Source organism: Morone saxatilis, unplaced genomic scaffold (genome assembly GCF_004916995.1).
Source record: "Morone saxatilis isolate NCDOM2014 unplaced genomic scaffold, NCSU_SB_2.0 Contig1, whole genome shotgun sequence".
Taxonomy (NCBI): Eukaryota; Metazoa; Chordata; class Actinopteri; family Moronidae; genus Morone; species Morone saxatilis.
Genome location: NW_023339651.1, coordinates 13,988,793 through 13,997,806, shown reverse-complemented (window position 1 = coordinate 13,997,806; position 9,014 = coordinate 13,988,793).

Genomic DNA, 9,014 nt, shown 5'->3' with positions numbered 1-9,014 from the left:
ACACACACACACACACAGATGCTGCCCTGCTGTTATGCCTGAAGCTAGGAGAGCTAGCAAGATTAATAATGACCCCTGACTCCCCACAGACAGACCCAAATATACACAGTTTGGAGAGAGAGAGAGAAAGAGCGAAGGTAAAGAGAATGAAGGGAAGAACAAGGTGAAGCCAAATGGTGACTAAAAATACACAGTTGAGAAACAAAGAAAGAGGGAAAATGTATACAGTTTATAAAGTGATTGAGATAAGAAATGGAAGAAGAAGTTGGAGGCCAAACATGCAAAATTTTGCGAGATATCTAGTGGTGGGGGACAAAAGAGAGTATGTCAGCCCTAAGTATGCGATATTCAATTTTTATCTATGCTGCCGTTATTGACGCCTAAAAACTAAGGTTTTTTAAAAATGATGTCCAGGGTGGTTAAATCTGAAAAAATGTAGTCACAAAATTTTGTGTTGATAAGACAAACTGAGATTTTGGGAAACAATCATGTGAGCCTGATTAGGGTTTTTGTGTCAGGGGTTATCCATTGAGTTCACATGCAAGAGACTGTAATTGAGACTGTACATGCAAGTGACTGATTGGCCAAATTGCAAAAATGTTGGATCCTACAATTCCTATAATGCAACTTGGTAAACCTAAATATTTGTAGTCTTCAAGCCAAAGTCAAGATCAGATTTTAGTAAGTTCTACAACTGTTTGTGCAGGCTGATAAATTAACTGCTGTGTATAATTGGTGCAGTAGACAGAGCCAGGCTCGCTGTTTACGCCTATATCCAGTCTTTGTGCTAAGCTAAGCTAACCAGATGCAAGCTATAGCCTTCTATTTCATGGTTGGATATGAGAGTGGTGTCCATGTTCTCATCTAACTAAACTAACTAAAAGAGAATTAGTGTATTTCTCAAAACTTCAAACAATTATTTTAAGGTGTTACAAGTATAGTGATAAATGCCCTGTGTGCATGTACCACCCTCCCCTCTGTGCGGTACAGTGACTGGTCGGGCACACCGGCGGTCAATTTGTTCATTAGACCAGCTGGCTTTATAAACTGGAGAGCAGCAAGCAGACAGGTCCAGTGGGCCAGACTACAGCTTAGAGCCGTGTGTTGTGTTGTTCCTAACCTGTCCTGGTGTTTTGCTGTTTTTAGGGAGGGTGACCACTGACGTTTTATTTGGTTAATCAATAGCTTTGTGTTTATGGTCAGTTATTTTAAACATCGCTTTTCCCATTTTTGTTTGTACAAATAGTTCTGTTTCCTGTGTTTCTTTTATCCTCGGTTTAGTCTTCAATTGTTACTCTCCTCTCCCCTGGATTCAACATCTGAGGTCGTAACATAAAGTTAAGGAAAGATCATCGTTATATAACTGCTGGTAGGACTGCTGAATAAACCAACCTCCTGTTTAAAATGCGGTCCTTTACTGCGGTAAATGTACAGTCAACAACAAACAGTCAATGCCTTAATCTTCATGTGACATTACAGATGTTGTCATTAATCTGTTTTATGCCGATTTTGTTAGACAACTTCATAATAATCAGAAAATTTTATTGACGTTTCTGCTAGCTGAAAACTAAACTAAGAGTGATAGCAAGAGCATCTGCTTTGACAGTGTGTTACTACTTTTTTACCACACATGCTTAAGGTAACTTTTGGGGGCATTACGTAGACCTACATTAATTTCCTGGAGACTAACCTTAACCCAGTACTCCTAACAAACCTTTACCCTAACCTAAACCACTGACCCAAAAATCAGTCTTTTACCAATTGGGTTACAGAGACATAGTTTTTGTCCCCAATTGGAAAAGCTGTCCCCATTAACTGGTCTTTAGTCTCAAAAGTGTCCCAAAACATGCCCTAAGTCAGAAACACACACAGAGGCTTGTATGCATGAATGCATGAGTGTACAGACACACAAAATACTGATACAGAACACAGATACCAGCAGCAATATGCAGACAAATACACAAAACTGGGAATGCACGTTCCCAGAATTACACACAAACACACACGCACAGAAGCACCGGCATGGATTAATGTGTTTGGCTCAACTATTTCATTTATTACTGTCGGAGGCCTTTTGTGATGAGGGCATTTTTCAGGTTGCTAACCATTATTCCCTCTAGGCCTCAGGCTCATCAAAGGACTGTGTGTGTGTGTGTGTGTGTGTGTGTGTGTACCCAGCCTTATGGTTATGGTTATGGTCTAACCAAGTAGTCAGATTTTTTCTTTCTATTCTTCAGGGGATTCACGTTGCCATTTCTGACTGTACTTAAGGCTCCCTCCCCATTTGTCAACACAAGCCTAAACAGCTCGAAGCCTGTTTGTTTTGCCATGAAAGGTTTTTTTTGCAGCTCCATCATACCTTGAAATATTGCTGACTGTGCTGTATCCATCAACATACCAAAAGTATCTGAGAGAGAAGGAGAAAAGACACGGAGAGGAGAGGGAGAGAAAAAAGCAACAAGTGAATGCTATCAAGTCAGTCGTCTCTGCCCTGATGTTCTTCTCTCTTTTTCCCCCCAGTGTATTAAAATGTGTTTACACTGTACTCGGATCAACTACAGCACAAATTACATGCACATAGAGATATAAACTCAAACCAGATGGCATTGCTTCTGCTCTGAATAATGGTTGGTGTTTGGTTCTGTTTTCACCGGCTTGACTCTGCCATCGCCTCAAGAATAAATTAATTCATTGGTTTATTCTTGGTTTTGATTGTTTGCAGAGGAACATTTGTTTTCTGGCCAGTGGGCTAATGTGTGACAGTAACATAATAATTAATTGAAATCAGTCTGGGAGTATGTAAAAGGCATGGAGCCATCATCATCAGTAGCCTTCCCTCCACCTACAGTATGTCATTACACCACAACTAAGATGTGTGATTGCCATGGAACAAATTTGCAGCCTTATGATAAAAACACGTTTTCTAACTCAAAGTCCACTTGCAAGCTTTTTCTGGAGTTCTCATGATTAACAGTGGGGGTCAAACTCCTTGACCAGGAGTGCTCCAGAACGATTCTTGGTCCGGACTTTTCAGTTTCTCTCCCCTGGTCGGCACCAAACAACCAAACCTTGGTCTGGATCAGAATAAACTATGATTTGATATGTGTGTGGTGTGAAAATATTTACAGTATTTGCAAAATCAAGAATAAACAGCCACACTAAAATTTTGCAGGATTTTGTTCTTGCTAATAAGAACAAAATCAAGTACAAAGTTCTTGTGGAAGAAAGAAATTTGGCAAATTTGGCACACAGTAGACTTAGGCCTTCCCTTTGCTGTCAAATGCCCATTAATATCTATTTTTTATTTTTTGATTCTGGATCTGAACAAGACATGTAAAAACATGGCAATCTTCACAACTGCTTTGTCTGAACTGAACTGGAGGGTGAGAATATACCTGTCCTTGAACATGATAAAACTGAAAATCACAGCTGTTGTATTTCCGCTGTTCCATGATTCAATGGTTTTCATGTTTTTGGTTTCATTATAGCACTGGGTAAAATTCTATGGGTTGAGAAAATAAGTCTGTGAATCCATTTATTAGTCTGAAGAATAAGTTGTCATAAACTTAGAAATTTTGACAATAAAATAGTCCTTATAAGTATGTGGTTTTATGAACAATTTGAGTCCAAACTACACTTGCAACACCCACAAAAGCTACAAAATCCTTTCATGCATTTATTTATGGAATGAAAGGGCCAAGAGCTAAAGTGGTTACAAGTCAAAGCTCAGCCCCAGAGACAGACAAACATTTACTGTAACAGGAAAGCTGCTAAAATTTGTCGTAATACAGTGTCAAAATTGACCACAGATTTTAATCAACCTCTCAACCCGTCTGTGTCACAGTGTCAACCAACACTGTACAGCGGGAGAGTTACAAAGCTGTTATTCAGGGCTTCAATTCACAAACTGCTGATTACCAAGGCCAACATACAAAGATGCAGTTGGTGAGAGGACCACAGAGCCCAGAGCAATGGACAGGAGTGAGATGATCTAATGAGCTGCCTTCGTGCTTCTCTTAAAGGTGTCATAGGAGTCTACTGGGTCCAATGCTTCCTTTCTACGGCTTTATAACAGCCCAGGAATATGAGGCCATTTTAGTGCATCATTTCCCCATATTCGAAAATGATGATGTCTGCATGCACACTGCTAAAGAAACTGAAGAGTGGTTTCATGAGCTCCAGAATGAAGTCAAACACCTTCTATTAGTTTAACGCTTTCCTTTCGGTGCAGGAATCCATCTTTCCATCTCTCTCAAAGAACTGGAGCATTTTTATCATGGAAAAATGTCCAAAAATCAAAACACAGTGTTCAGGCTTTGTATAACTGCACTGGAAGCAGAATTAGAAGGAAAATTACACAAATTGTATAGCCAGTAAAGAGCTAGTTTAGCTTCAGTCGTTTTTCAGCTGCTGTCATGCAAATCCTGAACACCATGTACTTGGATATTGATTGAAAAGTATATCGGACAATTAAAAGTAAAGATTTCATGTCTCCGATTGCATCTTTCAATCAAAAGAATTTCACTGTACTTTGGTGCTAAAAGTGTAATTAATTTTTTCGTTTATCTTATTATCTATCTAAATTGAGTTCCAAGTCCTCCCCTCAGTTTAACAGGCCTTCAAGTTTTTTTATCATTACATTTTCCACATAACTTCTTACAAATTAAATCAAAATATATAAAAATAATGTCATATTAGTTATTTTCAATGTACAGTTTGTCCTTGGGGTAAAACACACTTCACTATCTGCTTGTTAAACGACATTGAAGTGTATCCTGTGTGAGGTGCAAAGTACATATTTCATTAACATGAAGAGGTTATATATATATATATATATGTGCTCGTTCTGAGATAACACAGGAAATGTCAGGATTTGGCGACAGTTTTGTGTTTTTGTTTTGTATGTCAACACCACAACAATTCAGCGTAGATGTTGTCAAATATCTACTGTACTAGTATAATTATGGAGCAACCCACAAAAATATTCATAAGCGATACACATTGGTCAAACTCAACATAACCAAATTGGCATATTCATTAAAATATGTGACATATTGCACTGACACTGTTCAGCACTTACTCACATCTCACTGGTCTGGCAGCAGCTAAGATATTCACGTTCTGGCTCGTGATAGAGCTTCTGCCTGGGCATGCAGGCAATGTGCAGTATGTTGTTGGTAAGGAGGCATCCTGAGAATATCAGCCACATGAGTCTTGACTAATTAAATATTTTTCACAGCTAAGTAAGTACAGTAGTTGAATTCAAGTGTTCAAATGATAACCACCAAATGGTTTTACACAGCCACTTTTTTTTCAGTTTCATGAAAACACAACCATAGCTAGCTATGTGTGAAGATAACGTCCCCATTTTTAATATCGCCTAAGCTCTAATTAGTTAATTGTTTCTGTAACCAGGAGAAACATGGGCACACCATACCTTGTTCAGTGAACAAATCAGAGATGTGGATGGAGATTTCAAAACAGAACAAAAACAGAGGACCGTGAGACTGGCAGATCCTATGTCAAGCTAAGCTATTGATTTGCTGAGCCTGTAAACTTGTGTACCTAAGCTCATAACCCACTGGACTGACAGCTGTCTTGACTCATCATTGCATGTTAAACAGAACTGACTTAAAGGTTTCTGCTGCTGACGGCACTGAACACGTTTTTTAAGTAGAGAGATGAGTGTGCATCTTCAAATGACCCAGTCTTGTGTTCGGAGAGCAATGGCAAACTGTCCAAAATTATATTTCTATTATAACAGGGTTTGGTTTGCAGGAGGCAAGCTTTTCAAATGTTAAATATTGTCTAAACACATGTACCCATGCACTAATTTATACATTGTAAAGAAATTAGCAAATAACCAGCATTCAATGCCAATATTTGGTAACTGACTCTTTTTCTTGGTACTTCACCATATTATAATATGTAGGGTATTATTAAGAAGGGATAAGAGAGGACAGACACACTTTACTCAGCAAGTGCTAGGTAGATGTGTACTGATTCTGCATCAAGTCAAATTTGGGCATTTGTTTAGTTGAAAATCATTCTCATTTTAAATAATCCTGTGAGTAATGGTGATTGGGGGTTGGGGGTGGAGAGTATGAATGGGGGCTTTTCACATCTGCATCATCAGGTACTTATTTGAATCAATTCAAATAAAAAACCTACTCTGTTGTTTTTGAAATCACTGACCGGACTGCACGCCTGTCTCAGCTGTAAGTGAGATTGTTTATTTTATTTATTATTAGTTGTAGTGTTTATAACATTGTTTTTCTCATTTAAGACTTAAACTTGATGAGGATTTTACTGTCCTGCTGGATCTGTTCGATAAGTTTGGATTTAAATTGAAGCTTGTATTTTCTTTGTAGCTTATTAAATTAGAGAAAAACAATAAATGGTAACACTTTACAATACGTCACACAAAATAATAATAATGTATCACTTTACTTGAGGGGGCACAAAGACAGTAACTAGTGATTAAGTAAGTAGTCGTTAATTTTGTGTTCAGAGTTAATCAGGAACAACTCATGAAGTCAGTATGTCGATTCACATATTTATGAAGAAATCATTATCTGATGATTTGGAGTTTTTCTCTCCTCGCTCATTTCTTAGTAACTAGACTACTCACCATTGTGTGTACCGTACTGTAAAGTGTATATATATATACTGCGAATGGATGAAAGACTATATAGAAGATAATGATAATTTACTGAATAATTTACTGACTAGAAGATACTATATTAATGAATCTCTTTTTTATTTATTCTTTTTTTATTTAAGTTATTATGCTCAGAAAATATCTTAAGCTTTAAACTATGTGACTTCACTAACTTACATATTAATATTTCTAATTTCTTGATGCCAACTTTAACATCACTTGAATGAGATTTACCCCCAAACAAAATATAAGCTGTTGTGACTCAGAGTGTGTATGTTTCCCTTTATGTCCCTTTTCTTTGTTTTTTTTGGAAGGAAGCACCAATGGGGGCGGAGGAAGCAGGAAGAGTATTTTGGGCCCTCTTTCTAGTGCTATTTCCAGCAGGTACAGCTTACATCACATCATTGCTGTTAATGTTAGACAGCTTTGGGCAATCGCCTAATGGCCTCAAGAGTGTTTCTCAGTCAAAACAACATTTAATACCTGTACACTTTGTGTTTTGTTTCAGTTCAGCTATCATCAGCTGGATGTGTGACCTACGATTACAGCGAAACCTGTGGCTTTGTGGGCTCATCAGTAGAGTTTCCCTGCTCCTATCCCCAAAATGTTCAGGTCACGTCGATATCAGGATGGTCCAGACAATTGTATCCTCACATGAAACCTACACCCTTGGAAAAGATACGAGCTTATTCGAACAGAATTAAGTACCTTAAACATGGAAACAATGATTGCACCATGCAACTTACAGACTTAAGAAAAAGTGACGCATCCAATTACTACTTTATTTACAAGTCCATAAAAGTTACAGGTCATCCAATGACATGTAAAAGTGTCCCGGAAGTGAGACTCCACATTGTTGCCTCTCCTGTTAGCATCCTGGTGAAGAAGCTTGTTAATGGACAGGATGTGGCTGTTGCAGATTGCACAGTGATGGAGGGTCAGAGGATAATGCTGACTTGTGTCTCCACCTGCGCTGCAAATCTGAACTCCAACCCAGGCTACATCTGGTACAAGAACAATCTGCAATTAAGTGGGAGCAGAGCAAACTCACCTTTCTTGTCTTTGGAGAACATCAGTGTTCAAGATACGGGCAGTTATGTCTGCGCCATGATTCTTTACAAAGACCTCCCCTCGTCTGTTGTCAACCTCCATGTCCAGGGTAAACCCAGAAATACTGTGGTGTCGAATGAGATACCTGACGCTGGATCAGAAAAGGACAGTGTACTGACTCTGACACATGTTTGTGATGCACAGAACAGCACAGACAAAATCTTCAACAACTGCCAGACACCGAAAAGCAAAAGCATGTTCAAATTGTTCATAATGCTTTTAGCCAGTGTTTGTGTTGGATTAGTCATTACAATATTGGCTATACTCGTCCTCAGAGCAAAGAAGAAGAAGGATAAGAACATGAGATGTGCTGGTCCCAACCACAACAGTGGCTCCTACATGGTTCCAGATATCAACTCCATGTCAGCTGAATATAACACACTGGACCCAGCGAGACGCTGCATGGCTGCTCACACTGTTTATGAAAACCTACGCCAGCCTGGAAAGTCCATAAGATGAAAGACTGGTTTTAAAGCAGCTTACCACCAGTTTTGCATATTGTAGCCCATGTATAAAGTGTCTAAATTACTTTTTATTTCCAGTTTCCACTGTGTACCACAAGTTTTCAGACTGATATCAATTTGCAGCTGGATTCAGCTCATTTACTACAATATGGAACTTGACCTGGATTTGAAGTGTAATTTTATCCTCCATAGTGATGCATTTATTTGTAAAACAAAAGCAGTGAACTTTAAGCGCATTTTTCCACCTTTAAACATTCTTAAACGAGTGTAAAAACCTTTTTGTTAAATTTAACTTTCGTCAAATTTAGCTGTTTCCATCAAACTAATGCAATACTTTAAATCGCACATAAAAATACGTTGACAGACACAGCTATTGCCATCCTCCGGTAGCGTGGTTAAAAATGACCAAAGTTTCACTTACAAAGTGGTTTAACTGTATGTTTTATAGTCTCTATTTTAGCGAAGTTTTAATGTAACAAATATAATAACATGTTCCATTTGGATTTTGTATTGGAAGTGCATTACAGAACAAAATACACAAACCTGAATGTGTCATATTTTTTGTTTTGGGTTGCTTTATGAGGGTTGTTCATTAGGTATGGACAAACACACACACACACACACACACACACTTTTATTTCCTAGAGACTATTACCACTACTTGTCTAACCCATAACCTTGACCAATGACCCCAAAAGTTTGCTTTTGTCCCCAGTTAACTAGTCTTTAGTGTGGAATCTGTCCCCGAAGGTAACTTTAGTTAGACCACACACACACAC